At 46.7% G+C, this 17,472-nt stretch overlaps 1 protein-coding gene across 2 annotated transcripts in view; it reads left to right on the top strand.

Moving 5' to 3' along the window:
* Window positions 1-17,472, top strand: part of LOC147673963 (NACHT, LRR and PYD domains-containing protein 12-like) — a 658,153-nt gene that overhangs the window by 64,481 nt on the left and 576,200 nt on the right. The window lies entirely within an intron of this gene.

Raw genomic sequence — 17,472 nt, 5'->3', positions numbered from 1 at the left:
TTTTCCATTTCTTTTCTTTTATGGTGGTGATAATATTCAGGGTATAGATATAGTGAGAGGCAATGAGGAGGAAAAGGAAATGAAAAGGCATACTGTTAAGGGTCAAATCCAATGCCTCATGAGCCTCAGGAACGTTGGGGTACACGTGCAGATTCGCTACCTGTAGAAAGATGTATAATTGATGCTTTCACTGGTACTTACATCCTCGTATCGATGTTCACCTTTGCTCGTAAAAATACTCACGAAAGTCTAGGAGACACTGCTGCCTGACTGCCCCATACGCGGCTCCGCTGAGAGTGTGTTAGCTGCCATAGGCTCGTCGTTTTTATACTGCCGTTAATTGTTAATTAGGTCCATTGATTGGCCGGATATGCCCAAACATGGGTTTTTCCGGTCCGTCTATGTTTAATGGCAGTCAGGTGCGAATGTCTATGCGGAACACTGGCATCAGCGCATGCGCCCTGTCTATGTTCGAAAGTTATTGCTTGCTGTGCATGTCTGCTAACGGGATAGTTTTACCCGTTCATGCGCATGCGCATTATCTGTCTTCTAATGTTGTTACTTACTGTGCATGGTTGCTGTCGGGACACATTTGTCCGTTCATGGTCACATTCGAAGGATTTTGCGATTCCTTTCGAGTTTCCAATATTGTTTAGAAATAGTGTTGTTAATACACTGGTTTAGTGGAGAAACATGGTTACCTCAAAAAGACATTTACATAATAAAATAATGCGCACGTCTGCTCACAATACAAGTTTACAGGATGTGTGAACTCGAAGGATGCCTTCTAGTTATTTACAAAGAGTGTCCAAAAGAATTCGTTTGGCGGTGGTCATAACCAAAAAGACGCTAGTTGAAAAGGCCATCAGTACGTGGAGCCTTGCAGAGCATGTTCTCTAAACGATCAACGTGAATCGTTTCAGTGGTGTAGTATCCAGTGTAAATCATCCTGCCTGTGAAGGGTGATCATGGGAAAAAGGGGTGTGGTCTCTTAAGTTTATGTCAGTTGTCCCCATGGGATCTCCTCATTCAGGCCTATAACGTAGACCAGATTCTGATGGTAATTGTTCTATGACTGTCCAACAGATATCGTTTACACAATGTTGTGCTTCCAGAAAGTGTGTAGCCATTTTGGTTGTGCTTTTCTTGCCCCGTATGTTACTTTTATGTTCACTTAGCCGTGTTTTCACTGCTCTCGTGGTCATGCCTATATATTGTAGGTCGCAGGGGCAAGTGATCATGTACACTACATTGCGACTATTACAGTTAGTCATTCCACGTTGTTCCCATTTGGTTCCATTGCTGAATATTGATTGTTTGCTCCTTTTTGTTAGATAGCAGCTGGCGCAGTTACCGCATGGGAAATGGCCTTGTATTCTATGTTTTGAAAGTGGCAGTGGTAAGTTTGGGTTTGGGCGGGTGTGGACCAGCTTGTCCTTGAGATTCCTCCCTCTTCTGTGAGCGAATAGTGGTTTCTCAAAATCTAGTGTTCCACTGGACAGAATGCCCCATCTTTTGTTGATTATCTTTGATACTTCATTGGAGTGTGTACTGTAGGTAGTTACGCATATGGGTCTTGTTTGCTGCGAACCGGGTTGTATTCATTTGCCTGGGATTTGTAGGCGACTAGGTCAGTGCAGTTTCTCCTTAGACGAAGGAACTGGCCGTTGGGTAAATTCGCCCGGAGGTGTCGGGGAAGGAAGCTGTCGAACCTTAATAAGCAGTTCCTTGCTGTGGGCTTAAAGTGGGTCGTCGTTTTGAGGACTCCCTCTTCATGATAAATATTCAGGTCTAAAAAGACAAGTGTGTCTTTTGACACTGTGTGTGTGAATTTCAGGTAGATGTTCTGGGTATTTAACCATGCCATGAATTGTGTGATTGATTCCAGATCACCTTGCCAGATGACAAACACATTGTCGATGTATCTCTTCCAAGTAATAATGTGTTATTAAGGTTTGACAGCTTCCATCCCCGACACCTCCGGGCGAATCCTTCGTCTAAGGAGAAACTGCACTGACCTAGGCGCTTACAAATCTCAGGCAAATGACCTCAAAACCAAACTACAGAAGAGGATATACCCTGACAGAATCATAAATGCTGCCATGAAGAGGGACAGAAACAACAATAGAGACGCACTCTTGGAAAACAGAATACAACCCAGTGCGGAGCAAACAAGACCCATATGCGTAACTAAATACAGTACACACTCCAACGAAGTATCAAAGATAATCAACAAAAGATGGGGCATTCTGTCCAGTGGAACACTAGATTTTGAGAAACCATTATTCACTCACAGAAGAGGGAGGAATCTCAAGGACAAGCTGGTCCACACCCGCCCAAAACCAAACTTACCACAGCCACTTTCAAAACATGGAATACAAGGCCATTTCCCATGCGGTAAATGCACCAGCTGCCATCTAACAAAAAGGAGCAAACAATTAATATTCAGCAATGGAACCAAATAGGAACAACGTGGAATGACTAACTGTAATAGTCGCAATGTAGTGTACATGATCACTTGCCCCTGCGGCCTAGAATATATAGGCATGACCACGAGAGCAATGAAAACACGGCTAAGTGAACATAAAAGTAACATACGGTTCAAGAAAAGCACAACCAAAATGGCTACACACTTTCTGGAAGCACAACATTGTGTAAACGATATCTGTTGGACAGTCATAGAACAATTACCATCAGAATCTGGTCTACTCAAAATGGAACAACAATGGGTGTTCCGTCTGGGGACCCAGGTTATAGGCCTGAATGATGAGATCCCATGGGGACAACTGACATAAACTCAAGAGACCACACCCCTTTTTCCCATGATCATCCTTCACAGGTAGGATGATTTACACTGGGTACTACACCACTGAAACGATTCACGTTGATCGTTTAGGGAACATGCTCTGCAAGGCTCCACGTACTGATGGCCTTTTCAATGAGCGTCTTTTCGGTTATGACAACCGCCAAACGAATTCTTTTGGACACTCTTTGTAAATAACTAGAAGGCATCCTTCGAGTATACACATCCTGTAAACTTGTGTTGTGAGCAGACGTGCGCATTATTTTATTATGTACGCGCCTTTTTGAGGTAACCATGTTTCTCCACTAAACCAGTGTATTAACAACACTATTTCTAAACAATATTGGAAACTCGAAAGGAATCGCAAAATCCATTCAAATGTGAGCATGAACGGACAAATGTGTCCCGACAGCAACCATGCGCAGTAAGTAAAAACATTAGAAGACAGATAATGCGCATGCGCATGAACGGGTAAAACTATCCCTGTAACAGCCATGCGCAGCAAGCAATAACATTCGAACATAGACAGGGCGCATGCGCTAATGCCAGTGTTCCGCGTAGACATACGCACCTGACTGCCATTAAACATAGACGGACCGGGAAACCCATGTTTGGGCATATCCGGCCAATCAATGGACCTAATTAACAATTAACGGCAGAATAAAAACGACGAGCCTATGGCAGCTAACGCACTCTCAGCGGAGCCGCGTATGGGGCAGTCAGGCAGCAGTGTCTCCCAGACTTTCGTGAGTATTTTTACGAGCAAAGATGAACATCAATACGAGGATGTAAGTACCAGTGTAAGCATCAATTATACATCTTTCTACAGGTAGCGAATCTGCACGTGTACCCCAACGTTCCTGAGGCTCACGAGGAATTGGATTTGACCCATAACAGTATGCCTTTTCATTTCCTTTTCCTCCTCATTGACTCTCACTATATCTAAACCCTGAATATTATCACCACCATAAAAGAAAAGAAATGGAAAAGAACTCGTTCTTAGAGTGTGTGTTTTATGTTGAGTGTATTGTATGTCTTGTACATGTCCCTTTTTCACGCCAGGCACAAATTTACAAGTAGAATTACATTTCTGTCTAGTGATCGGAGCCCGCAAAATGATTATTTTTTCCACAGGTCACTGCGCCTATTGCTTTATTTAAAAGAGCGGACCACCAGAAAATATTTTTTGTCCTCGTCCTTTACAGGTCGACATTCTGCGACTATTGAATCATCTAGTAGGTACATATCACGACCTGCACTAGATTTCACTTTTGTAAATAACTACATGTTTTAACTAGAGATACGTGAGTAAGGTGGGGATTTGTGAACCCTGTCCTAAAGAAGGAGCTCAGTCTCCGAAACATGTTGACACACACACATGGGAGGTAGTGCACATAGTCTTGCATAATACACCTCCATTTTTCTGCACGTTTTTTTGTCAAAGGTGTTTTTATTAATAGTTTGAAGAACAGAAAAGAAAAAAAAATAAGAAAAATGACAATATGCGACAATCCCGCACAACTTCCCACACAGGGGGCATTTGTAAACGTAAAGTCAGGCGGTAGAGATGGCACGGACCAAAGGAGCACGTACAACCTATCTTGGAAGGCCACGAGTCCAGGAGAGAACAGGAAGCCTAGCTCGTTACCAGGATGGAATAGCACAAAGTCGGACCACCAGCTGGAGTAGGTGCTAGTGCATAGTCAAAACAATGAAAGAGGCCAGCGTTTCCCTCCGCTCCGACCATCCTACCGCCTCAGCCGTAGGTCGGGGCATTGCCGAAACCTAAACGAAAAAACCCCCTACACCCACCCTTATTCCCTCCCCCATCCCCAGTGGTGGTAGCTATATTCATTCATACACAGTCACTTGGGTGGACAGCATTTACACTTGGAATAAATGAAGGGCTCGCACTGTAGGCAAGCACACCGCAGACGGCAAGCCATTAGAGAGAAAGCGAGCCAGGGGGCCCCAGCGAAACGTGAAGTTTCGAAAGTTACCCAGAAAGACCTCAGCCATGCGTTCCATGCTTAACAACTTCCATAGTCTCGCATGCCACAGTGAGAGCGCTGGAGCTTCCTTCTTCTTCCAAGCCGCCGCTAGGGTCAGTTTGGCCGCGCCAATACAAAGCCAAAGTATCTTTTTATCAGCCCTGGTTTGGTGTTCAGGATTTCGATCCCGAAGACTCAGCAAAATGTGGGCCATAGAGTCCGCAAGCAGGTAGCCCAGAATCTCCTTAATATGGGATAGGATCTCCTCCCAATAGGGACAGATGACAGGGCAGTCCCACCAGATGTGCTTGAAGTCTCCCAACAGGCCACAGCCCCGCCAACATATGTCTGAGGAGCCCGGAAAAATCCAGCTTAATTTACCAGGATATAGGTACCAGTCCATCATCGTTTTAAGATGGGCCTCCCTAAGCTCCACCGAGTGGTTGTGTTTAGCTATATCATGCCATAGGTGGGACCACTCCTCATCTGAGATATTACGTCCAAGAAGTTCTTCCCAAAGGGACATGTATCGTGGTCTAGGGGAGATAGTCGTAGAAGGCAGGAGGTTGTAAAGGAAGGATATGACCCCCCACATGGTGGATGTCTTAGAAAGGAAGGTTTCGAAGGGGGTAGGCGGCCTGGTGGCCGTGTCTCTGACCGAGGGGGACAGCGCCCAATGGAGTAATTGGACATGGTGGAACCGCTCCGATTGTTGGACCTTGTAATCCCGTCTACAGTTGACAAAAGTGAGTGGGGCGTCGCCGTGGAACAAATGCGTGATCATCTTTACTCAAGGACTACACCTGTGAGGAGTCATCGTCGGGGGGAGAACTTGCCCTTTACAGCATTCAGCCTCGGACCTCGCCGCACCCGCTTCGCGGGTGCCGCTTCGCGGGTGCCGCTTCGCGGGTGCCGCTTCGCGGGTGCCGCTTCACCTGTTGGTGTGAGGGGCTGAACTTTAGACAATCGAGGGAGCCGTGGACTCATCGAACTGGGCTGAGGCAGACAGCGGGGCTGCGAGCGTTGCGGGGACTCCATTTCCCAGGAGTCCCTGCTTGACCCATTGCCAGCTTCCGGTCCACTCTCCCTGTTGTCACGCCCACCGCCCATTGGAGCCCTTTATTAATCCCTACTGGCCCTTCTACTGCGGGATCATCTTTACTCAAGGACTACACCTGTGAGGAGTCATCGTCGGGAGGAGAACTTGCCCTTTACAGCCTTCAGACTCGGACCTCGCCGCACCCGCTTCGCGGGTGCCGCTTTGCGGTGCCGCTTCGCCTGTTGGTGTGAGGGGCTGAACTTTAGACAATCGAGGGAGCCATGGACTCATCGAACTGGGCTGAGGCAGACAGCGGGGCTGCGAGCGTTGCAGGGACTCCATTTCCCAGGAGTCCCTGCTTGACCCATTGCCAGCTTCCGGTCCGCTCTCCCTGTTGTCACGCCCACCGCCCATTGGAGCCCTTTATTAATCCCTACTGGCCCTTCTACTGCGGGATCATCTTTACTCAAGGACTACACCTGTGAGGAGTCATCGTCAGGAGGAGAACTTGCCCTTTACAGCCTTTATTTATTTAATTTATTTATTTAATTTCTTGTATAGCGTAAGAATCGATCCCGGACGGGGTATCTCCGCGCTTTGCTCGCTAGACAGGGAGGAACTTTGCAGATGAGCTGTAGTCTAGTGAGCTGACCAATCTAGTTATTCCTCTAGGAACAGGTTGGTTTTTAGCTTTTTCCTGAAGGCGAAGTGGTTGGAGATTTGCCTAATGCTGAAGGGCAGGTTGTTCCATAGGGTCGGCCCCACCAGGGAAAAGGCACGGCCACCTTGTCTGGTCTTTTTTACAAGAGGGGGTTTTATTAGCAGTTGGTTGCTTGAGCGTAGAGATCTGTCTGGTTTGTAGAGAGATAACTTTTGAGTCAAATAGTTGGGGCCATTCCCGAACAGGCACTTATGGACAGTGCAACAGATTTTAAATTTGACACGTTGTCGTATCGGTAGCCAATGAAGTTCTCTCAGCAAAGGCTTGGAGGGGGTTCTTGTAGGGGCATTCAGAATCAGTCTTGCCGCTGTATTCTGAACTGCCTGTAGGCGGTTTATGGCATCCTCGTTGGCTTGTATCAGGAGCCCATTACAGTAGTCTAATCGACTTATCACCATGGTCTGTGCAAGGGTCTTTCTGTAATTGTCCGGTAAATAAGGGAAGACTCGTCTCAACAGGCCAATGGTGTGGAAACATGCCCCAGCGATCACATTCACATGTTCCTTCAAGGTTAGATTTTGGTCTAACTTCACCCCCAGATTTTTTACTGTCAATTTTGGGGAGGGTACTGGTCCTAGGCCCAGGGGCCACCAGTCAGGGGACCATAGTATAGATGCTTTTCCAAAGAGCATTACTTCCGTCTTCCCAGCGTTACATTGGAGACGGTTGGAAGCGTCCAATTAGAGATAGCCCTCATGCCTTCAGCAAAATTTTCCCTAACATTAGAGTTAAGGGAATGGAAAGAGTAGAGGAGTTGGGTGTCATCGGCGTAGGACACCGGAGTGAATCCGTATTTCCTCACAATCTCAGCAAGGGGGGCCACGTACACATTGAACAATGTGGGGCTTAGGCATGAGCCCTGTGGCACCCCCTTCGTGAGCGCCCTTGAGGTGGAGTGATAGGGGCCCAAGCTGACGGATTGTGAGCGCCCGGACAGGAAACTCTCCAACCAGGAAAGGGCCTGTCCTCCAATGCCCACTCCCTTCAAATGGCTTATGAGAATCTTGTGAGACACAGTATCAAAGGCGGCCGACAGGTCTAACAGCACCAGAATCATTGAGCCTCCTCTATCCTGTGACATCTTGATGTTATCAGTCACGGAGAGGAGTGCTGATTCGGTGCTGTAGTTGGGCCTGAACCCAGATTGTGAGTGGTCCAGGCCCCCTGTCGCCTCTATGAAACTGGACATGTGGGTGTTGACATGTTTCTCGGCCAGTTTGCTCAGGAGGGGCAGAAGAGAGATGGGGCGGAGATTGGAGAGTTCCGTCCAAGGGGAGGTGGAATTTTTCCGTATAGGAATCACTACTGCCTCTTTCCATTGCTGAGGGAGTTTACCTTCGTGAAAGAGAGGTTCAAGACTTTTTGAATAACGGGGCAGAGCGCTTTGCTCAGAGTGTTCACCACTCTGGCAGGAAGAAGGTCAAGGGGGGACCCAGTTTTTATATTGTTTAGTAATGATCTTATGTCATCCTCGGTGGCTTCAGGGATGTCAGTAAAGGTCTCAGTATTAGTCTGTGTGCAAGAGGCACTGGAGGTCTCAATAGTATTAGGATGTTTAGCCAGAATTTTATTATAAATGGTGTCGATTTTATCTTCAAAAAAATGAGAGATATTATTGCACAACTCTTGAGAGAATGTGTCAGGGCTTTCGCATGCTGAGGGGTTGGTGAAAGTTCGGAGAATTTTATATAGTTCTCTAGTCGAGTTGCCAGCTTCATCAATCTGAGATTGAAGGCTGGTTTTCCTTGCCTTTTTTATATTTTTGTAGTAGGAGGAGACAGCCTGTTGATAAAGCTCCTTACTTTCACTGGAATGATTCTTTCTCCATAGTTTTTCTAGCTTTCTGCATTTTTGTTTCTCTAATTTTAGCGTTTCAGTGTACCAAGTCTTCTTTTTGTTGGTCGATGGTTGTTTGACTAATTTTTGGGGGGCTAGGAGGTTTATGGTATCGAGGAGAGTATTGTTGAGTTTGGCTAGGGCCGACTCAGAATTGTCAGAGTCAGTGATAGTCGGTTTTCTCCAAGCTTCTGCAAATGCATCTGGGGTGATCTTATGCCATGATCTTCGTTTGATGCTCAGAGTAGCAGAAGGGTCAGAGGGTTTGGTTAGCTGCATGATGGAGAATTCTAGCATGCTATGGTCAGACCAGTGTACGGATCTGGGGGGATGACAGTGTATAGATGGATCATTAGAAAAGATAAGATCTAAGGTGTGGCCTCCCCTGTGGGGGGGGGCCGCTGTTCCGTAGATGTAGGTCTAAGAGGGCAAGGTCAGCTAGAAGAAGCTTAGTATCAGGATCATCTGGTACATCAGCATGGAAATTAAAATCCCCAAGTAAAATACAATTTTCTCTGACCTTCATATGTGGAGCAAGTGTTTCAGTTAAAATTAATGAAAAGCCAGTGTTAGGGCCGGGAGGTCGGTACACTAAGGCTCCTTTCCAGTGATCCTTAGTTCCAGTATTTATTTTAAAAATCATTATTTCCATGGAAGGAAGTAAGGCTTGTTCTATTACTGTAATGTGAAGGCTGTCTTTGTATATAATGGCGGTACCGCCACCTGTTTTTATCGGGCGGTCTTGTCTCAGAATTTTATATCCTAGAGGAATTTCTACCGTAACGGTTGGGACAGTGTGTGGCTTTAACCAAGTTTCCGTGAGGAAGCATATTTCTGGTTTGAGGCTAAGGATGGTGTCCCATGTTTCAGTACAGTGACGCGGGAGTGATCGAACATTTAGTAGAAAGCTTTTCCAGCCTTTCGTTTCTGGCTTGGTGGTTTGTTGAGACCCTATTATTATGGTATTGGGAGTGGCTTGGAATCCACAAAAAGAACAGGAAAAGGGACCTTCTGGACATGGCCAGCTGTTATCGGCACATCTTCGGAGACCCTGGGGTCGGAGAGCTAGTAAAGATTGTGAGGAGTACCTGATACGAGAGTCTTCAGGAGTAGCCATGGTGAACGAGAGAGTAACAAGAAAAAGGAGCAGGGTGGGTGGCCCCTGGCCCCGTCCTGTCGCGGACGGGCGCAGACGGGCTACTCTTCAGCCTCGGACCTCGCCTGTTGGTGTGAGGGGCTGAACTTTAGACAATCGAGGGAGCCGTGGACTCATCGAACTGGGCTGAGGCAGACAGCGGGGCTGCGAGCGTTGCAGGGACTCCATTTCCCTGGAGTCCCTGCTTGACCCATCGCCAGCTTCCGGTCCACTCTCCCTGTTGTCACGCCCACTGCCCGTAAAGTTCCCTATATCTAAGGTCTGATCTCCCGCAGCGCTGGACGCAGCCCGGGGCTAAGACCGGGCAAAGAGCAGGCCGTTTTAGGCCGTTAGAGACCGATTAGGGCCGGGCCGGGCCACCCCTCTAACTTCTGCTGTAACTTAGGCTTATTAATACTATCTAACTCATTACCATGCCCCCTAGAGGAAGTAGAAGTAAGACCGCGGCAAAAAAAGGGCAACTTACTGGCCCTATAGATAGCTTTATAACGAGGGCAAACTCTTTTATAGACCGGAGCATTTCACTTATCGAACGTAGGGTATCCCAAGACCTATTAGAGGTTAGAAGATCCTCTATGGGGCACCTGGCAAATGTAAGAACGCCGGTCTCCCATAGGGACCAAAGACAGAGTGAGGGCGGGGGCAAAAGGCAGAGCCTTCCAAACATAGTCGACCTATCGGTCTCGCAACTTTCGGAATCACAATTAACTTCAGACTTGGAAAAAACTCCAGATTTAGCCCCGCATCTCACCCCGGAAGAGGTAAGACAGGCAAGAGGGAGGAGGGAGGGGGCAATAAAGAAAAAGAAACCTGTAGCGACAAGTAATACAGCAACAGATAAACCAACTGTATCTCTTACTGAGATAATAGAGAATACACCTAGCTCCCCTCTGTTGGAAAATCAGAACAGGCATACGGTGGTGATACATCACACACATGATGCTTCACCTCCTACTAGCTTACAAATAGTATCTAACACTCCACAAACAAATGAGGTAGATTACAACCAGAACCATAACATCGAATTACTATCAAAAATTGGAGATCTGATACAACAAACTTTTACACCCATACAAGCCAGATTAACAAAGATAGAAGCAGCGATAGCCGAACTTTCAGCTCTGATGAAACCAAATCAAAAACCCAACCGAACCCAGGAGGCACAAAAAGCAGCGGCACCCAAGCCGCCTTGCTTAACCCCTACTGTCCAAGTGAAAAACTCGACTCCTGCATCGGCAGTAGCAGCTAAGCCTACAAACACGACAGTAGTTAAGAAAAAAATAACAGAAAATCCACCTTTAAATCCCTCAAGTACAAACATTAATACCCCTCGTGAACGCACTAATACAGGTATGAAAACAAAACAACCTCAAATAAATAGAGAGAGGGAGAGACAACCGCTGGGCGAAACACGTCCAGTTACCCTTCCGCCAGAAGCGAGTCCATTTGTTGTTATTCTGACTGGCGTTCCAGAATTGGTGGACCAAAAATCAGAACCAAACTGGTCGCTAAGAAATAAGATCCAACATTGGCTTAGTATAAACCGCCCACCCCCACCCTATTGCTCAACTAGAATCCTGATGGTCAGAAGAGCTCCCTGGGTCGGTCATGGGAGAAAAACAATACAGGGCGATTGTATTTTAATTACCTTCGAAGACCCTAGAGTAGTTGAGTACACCTGCTCAGGGGAGGATCCTAGTTTAAATGGGGGGATTGGCAGAAAGCGCCTCTCTTTTTTCTACCCACCAAGATTTCCGGATGGTCCCTCTCAAAATGATGGACCTTGGTACACAGTGGGTCCTCGTTACTGGGGAAGAGAAAGGGAAGAGTGGATAATGCAACATCAGAGGGGAAATTATAGAGAACCATCTCGATGGGAGGGTTGGAATGGAATACCATTAACAAACATGTGTAGTGGCCTAGAGTCAGTGGACTGACCATCACAGCCAGAAGACCCTGGGAGTCCAACTCCAGACAAGTCCGACACCTTTCATAATTCCCAAAGTGGTAATACCCCTAGGAGTGATTCTCCACTTTTGGGTATTGTTTCCTGGAATATTGCGGGATTACGCCCAAAAATTGAAGACGGGAGTATCATGAACATTGTGGGTAGACCCCAAATTGTCTGCCTTCGGGAGACATGGTCACCAATAGAACTCCACCTCTTGGGTTTCAAGACGTATTTTTCTCCCGCGTTGGTGGGCCCTAAGGGCAGGCCAAAGGGAGGACTAAACATATATATAGCCAACACTATCCAGCAAGTAAAAATAACTACTATTGGATTGGATGATAACTTTCAGATTCTCTGTCTCTCCTTACCCAAAAAAGAGTCTGTTGTCCTCATAAACTTCTATAACAACCTTGAGGAACAACAGCTCCAGAGATTGCTAGTAAATTTACATGAGAAACTATCTACCCTAACGCAGAAAAAAGGGGTAAAGGGCTCCATATTCCTTATATGGGCAGGGGATTTCAATTTACATCATTGCAATCACCTGGAGAAAAGTTGCGCAGGGATGGTGACTGAGGAGGGTAATCCCCTCACTCACTTTTGCCACACTAAAATGGGTACAATGATGAATGACCTTTTATCAGATCTGGACCTTCAAATAGCTAACGCCCTAGACGGTAGTACCAATCACTTAGAACCAACCTATGTGGGAAGGGGGTTTCACTCAACGGTCGACTATATCCTGATATCGGCTGGTCTCCAAGCTAGAGTTAATTACTTTGAAGTCATCCCAAACACCCTAAGTGATCACTCAGCTCTTAAATTGGAATTGAATTTAATCCAGCAACAATCTTTACCCCAAATAATAGCAAAAGCATTGAGTCAGGATAATATAAATCTGGGTCAACTAAATGGATTTACAATAAAGTGGGGGAAGATAAACCCCGGGGAACTCACGGAAGAGCTGATAAAATCAACATATCCCCAGATTAAGAAATGTCTGGACTTAATGACGGCAGATGAGGAAGTTCTTAGTAACTTCTCCATAATCATGGATAAAATTAAATCCTTACTCACAGCAAGACCAATACCCCGACCCCTCAGTAACAAAGGCTGGTTTAATCATGATTGCACCCAGGCTCATTCCAAACTCAAGCTAGCATTAAATAAAGATGATAGAGATCCCCATCTAATTGCCACATTAAGAAAGGAATACCTTGCAATACGGAAGAAGAGAAACGTGGAATTAAAGCAGGCTTTGTGGGACGAACTTCACTCTAGTGCCCAAGCAAAAAACAGTGAAGCATTCTGGAGAGTAGTGAGAACTCCATTCTTGGCAGACGAAAAAACTCCAAAAATTTAAGTTGCCATAGAAGAGACAGTATGGGTATCGCACTTCTCCAAAATGTTCCAAAAGCGAGAAATAAATCAAGAAATTGAAGGAGAAACTCCCCTAGATGTGACTTATCCCATCCAAATAGACTTTGAAATTTCGGAGATCCTTCTGGCCCTTTAATCAAGTAAAAATGGAAAAGCTCCAGGGCCGGATGGAGTCCCGGTCGATCTTTTTAAGCACAACACCGACCTCTGGGCCCCTATCCCCAATAGGGTATGCACGGCAGCCGCAAAGAAAGGGCTTCTGGAGTCTTGGACGAGGTCCGTGATGGTTCCGATATTTAAAAAGGGAAATCGCCAGGACCCTGCCTGCTACCGCCCAATATCCTTGTTGGATTCGTTGGGCAAGATAGCAGGTAGAGTGATCCTGGAGCGACTCCAGCTGTGGGTGGAGGAGAGAGGTATTTTGTCTGATTTGCAATTTGGTTTCCGGGAGGGTTTCGGACAGTGGAACAGGCCCTAAATCTTTCCATCATTATGGGGAAATACATACACGTAAAGCAGGACAGACTCTACATGGTTTATGTGGATCTGTCTGCTGCATTCGACTGTGTCTCCCATACAAAATTATGGTCCGTGCTGTCACAAATGGGGGTGGATTTGCCACTTTTAAACTTTCTGAGGGAATTGTACTCTAAGCCCTCCGCCAGAGTCCTTTTTGGTACAAAGGGCGAGCTATCGACGTCATTTAGAGGTGAGCGTGGAGTCAGGCAAGGATGTGTCCTGGCTCCTTTCTTATTCTCCCTCTACACTAACAGCTTGGAGGTTGAGCTTTTGAGGGGTGCCCAGGACCTCCCACAGGTAAAACAACGCCCGATTCCCGCTCTACTCTACGCGGACGATGCCGTCCTGCTGGCACAGACTCCTCGCGAACTTCAGAAGGTACTTTGTAGATATTCTTCGTTTATGGGCAGCCTTGATCTCCATATAAATGTGACGAAGACCTTTGTAATGACGGCAGGCACAGGGAGGAAACACCCTAAAGACTTAATGCTTAAAAACCAAAAAATAGAGTTTACATCTGATTATTGTTACCTGGGCATTAGGATAGATGATAAACTGTCCTGGAAAGTGGCAGTTGAGGCCAGGAAACATTGTTTTAAGAGAGCCATAGCAGCTCTGGTGTCCTTTTCGCAAAAACTGGGAAAACGACCACCCCTGGAACTATTAAAAATGTATAGAGCCAAATGTCAGTCAACAGCACTATATGGGGCCGGCGTCTGGGGCCATACAGATGTCTCTGCGCTACAGGTTGCAGAAAACGCTTTTTTGAGGTTTCTCCTGATGGCCCCAAAGCGATCCTCAACATACGCATGCCATGCTGAGTTAGGCACGCCATAAGTTGAGGATTTGGCAAGAATTCAACCATTGCTCCTATGGCGGCGTATCTGGACCTCGGAAAAAAATGCTTTAACCAAGAGGATAGTGGCAGATGCCATGACATTAGACCACTCCCTAAAAATAAAATGGCTCGCCTACACCAAGAATTTTTTCACTGATCTAGGGTTGGAGAATTATTACTCCACTCCTGAAAAGATCAGTGAAATTTCTAAGAAGGAGTTAAAAGATCTGGCCTTGGGCCACCTGGACAACCTAAGGCTTCTTTCTGAAGCAGGCAAACCCTCTGTCCACCACGCCATAATGGTCCAAACCACTTTTTCTATCCAGCCCTATCTAAACCTTGAAATGAGTATTTTTGATCGTTTTCTTCTGACGAGATTCAGATTAAACCTATTTCATAGATTTATAGCCTTCCCTGTAATGAATGCTTGGGACTCGACCTTACCCCTCTGTCCTTGTGAGGAAAAGTCAGTACAATCCACCTACATGTAGTCATGTTCTATAAATTTTATAATGAACATCGTAAATTGTGGTTATTGTCCTTGTTAAAATCTTGGGGCTTTAGACAGTGTCGTCCTGCCATGCTGTGTCTACAGTTCTTAGACACAGAAATTACTTGCTATCATGTTCTCAACTTTTTGAAATGCATATTTAGACATAGGAAAAATTTGTAAAGTAATCTCCATTAATCAGTGTATTTAAAATGAACTGTGAAAATAATCTTTGTATTTTAAATCGTACTGAATCGTAAACATTTTATGCTCATTGTTTTTAAAGGAAAAAAATCATCATGTATTAATGTTCCTTTTATGGATTTCTAATTTTGAAACTCTGAATAAAGAAAGTTATTATTAAATGCGTGAGAGCTAGGCAACCCCCCTCCCTCCAGGCATCAAAGGGACCTTCTCGTGTAGCAGGTGGAAAGGCCGGAATAAAATGTATAGGTGTAAAGGGGGAAGGGAATGTCGTCAAACGTTCATCACCAGAGACCGAGTCCCATACTTTCAAAGTAGTGCTGGTGGGGGTACTAATGTAAGCATTCAGGGGCCTATCACTTTTAGGTATCCAAATCAAATCCCATATTGCTCTTCCCGGTACACTCCTGTCCATGTGCAACCAATGTTTCTCCGAGGTAGGCTGGGACCACTCCACCAATACCCGCAATTGTGCCGCCTTGTAATATAATTGCATATCGGGAAGGCCTACCCCTCCCTCCTTCCGCGGGCGCCTAAGAATGTTAAACCAAAAGCGTGCACGACCCCCCTGCCAGATAAAGCAGAGCATCAGTGTTTTGATACGGCGGAAGAAGTCCCTATCAAAAACAATAGGCTGCGCCTGGAAGAGGTATAAAAGCTTGGGAAGCAGGGTCATTTTAAGCGCGTGGATCCGCCCCAGCAAAGAGATATACAGTGGCCGCCATCGGGCCAGGTCTCCCTGCAACCTCTCCAATAGGAGAGGAAAGTTGGCAGAGGACAGTTTCCCAATCGTGGGAGTCAGATGGATCCCCAGGTACGATATGGAGGAGAGTGTCCAAGGCAGAGGTGTAAGTGGCCGAAGACGGTCCACCTCTGCTGAAGAGAGCGTGTGGTTGAGGATATAGGATTTATCGTGGTTAATCTTAAAGCCCGCCACTTCCTCAAAGCGTGACAAGGCGTCCTAAACATGGGGAAGGGAGTGAGCGGGGTCTGAAAGGGAAAGTAGGACGTCATCAGCGAACAGGGTGATCTTGTGTTGTTCCCTAGTGAAGGGCAGTCCCCGAATGTCCGGGTTCTCTCTCACAGCGAGTGCCAGGGGTTTGATGCTCAAAGCAAAAAGCAGGGGGGAAAGGGGGCAGGCCTGCTTAGTACCATGCGAATGTGGAAAGAAGGCCGACAGATGGCCGTTAACTGTTACCCTAGAACTGAGGCTGCTGTAGTTTGCTTTGAGCATAGCTAAGAATTTGGCCGAGAAGCCAAAAGCCGTCAAAGTGTGGAATAAGAAGCCCCAGTCCACCCGGTCAAAGGCCTTCTCGGCATCAAGGCCTATCAGGACTGCTGGAATCTTGAATCTATTGGCCTTCTCTATCAGATGGATCACTCTCCTGGTGTTATCATGAGTTTTGCGCCCTTCAATGAACCCCGATTGGTCCGGGTGGATAAGCGCCGGCATCAAATCCTGGAGTCTGAGAGCGATGATGGAAGAATATAACTTGGCATCCACGTTAGGGAGGGCTATAGGTCTATATGAGGAACACTTAGACAGGTCTTTCCCTGGTTTGGGGATGATCGAAATGATTGCCTCCCCATGGAGCCCGAAGTCGTACCGGTCTCTGCCATGGTATTAAAAAGTTGCACCAAAAAGTCAGCCAATTCAGAGGCATAGGTTTGATAGAAAAAAGCCGTAAACCCATCTGCTCCTGGGGCTTTTTGGGGCTTCAGTGCTTTAATGGCATTCAAGACCTCTTCCCTGGTAAAGGGAGCAGTGAGCAGTTCGTTCCACTCCGCGGATACCCGGGGGAGCGGGAGTGCTTCTAGGTAATCTCTTTGTCTCCTTGGGTCAAGGGCTTCCCCCGAGTACAGCGCTGCGTAAAAATCCCCGAAGAGGCCAGCCTTGGCCTCATCACTATGAGTTAAGGTCCCTGCTGCATCTCGGACCCCCCCACATATTCCCTCTCCCTCTTGTCCCTGAGTTGGTGGGCCAGGTGTTTCCCCACCTTATTCCCCTGTGAATAGGAGAGGCGTCGCAGTTTCAGCACGGTAAATTCCGCTCTGTTATTGTAGTGAGCCCTGAGTTTGCACCTGACAGCCATCAGTGGTCTCAGCGTCTGTCTGGAGGGGTTTTGTTTGTGCGTCCATTCAAGAGAGGAGAGTTCCCTCTCCAGCTCCTCCCGTTCCGTCTGTCTCAGCTTGTTAAGGGGGCATTAAGTGACAAACAGCTGCCCGTATCGATGCCTTGAAGGCGTCCCACCTAAACAAAAATTGAGGTATCAGACTCGTGATTAAGTTAAAAAAATTCGCTAATAGCCTTCCGCACCTCTTGTGTCATCCCGGGCGAGGGAGGCCGGAAAGTCCTACTTGCGATTAACGTTGCTTCCCGCTGCCCAGTGTAAGCAAACAGGGAGCAAACTATGACCAGAGATGGACAGGGGAAAAATGTGGGCTCCGCGCAGGTTCCCCCGAAGGGATTGGCTCAGAAAAATGTGGTTTAAGCGAGAATAAGAGTGATGAACATGGGAGAAGAAAGTATAGTCTAAAGACTGG

Source organism: Lissotriton vulgaris, chromosome 12, assembly GCF_964263255.1.
Source record: "Lissotriton vulgaris chromosome 12, aLisVul1.2, whole genome shotgun sequence".
Taxonomy (NCBI): Eukaryota; Metazoa; Chordata; class Amphibia; order Caudata; family Salamandridae; genus Lissotriton; species Lissotriton vulgaris.
This window is presented reverse-complemented; position numbering and strand designations above follow the sequence as displayed.